The following is a 692-nucleotide window of genomic DNA, read 5'->3' as shown; positions in this document are numbered from 1 at the left end:
AAAGAAGCCCAACGTATATATATATATATATATATATATATATATATATATATATATATATACACACATATATACGATAGGCTTCTTTCAGTTTCCGTCTATCAAATCCACTCACAAGGCTTTATATATATATATATATATATATATATATATATGTGTGTGTGTGTGTGTGTGTGTGTATGTGTGTGTGTGCGTGGGTATGTGTGTGTATGTATACATATATATGTAATATATGCATATGTTTGTGTGTCTGTGATTGTCCCCCACCACCATCGCTTGACAAACGATGCTGGTGTGTTTACGTCCGTAACTTAGCGGATCGGCAAAGAGACCGGTAGAATAAGTACTAGGCTAACAAGGAATAAGTCCTGGGGTCTGTTTGTTCGACTAAAAATGCGGTGCTCCAGTATGGCCGCAGTCAAATGACTTAAACAAATAAAAGCATAAAAGAATCTCTAATAACATTTAATTATAAAAATGCAGTAAGATATTAGGGTCCGGTAGAAGAGAATAGGGATCAAAAAGGGGTCGCATGAGCTCAGAAAAGTGGGGTTTGCTTGAGAACCACTTACCCCTGTACAGATTTCGTTTTTAAAAATGTGGTAGTAGGGGGGGGGGCGATTGGGGAGAGTTTAAAATTGATTTAATGGGTAGGGATCGAACTCGAAACGTAAGGTGTTACCAGGTAACGG

The sequence above is a fragment of the Octopus bimaculoides genome, chromosome 15, assembly GCF_001194135.2.
Source record: "Octopus bimaculoides isolate UCB-OBI-ISO-001 chromosome 15, ASM119413v2, whole genome shotgun sequence".
Classification (NCBI taxonomy): domain Eukaryota; kingdom Metazoa; phylum Mollusca; class Cephalopoda; order Octopoda; family Octopodidae; genus Octopus; species Octopus bimaculoides.
Note: the sequence above shows the minus strand (reverse complement) of the source record.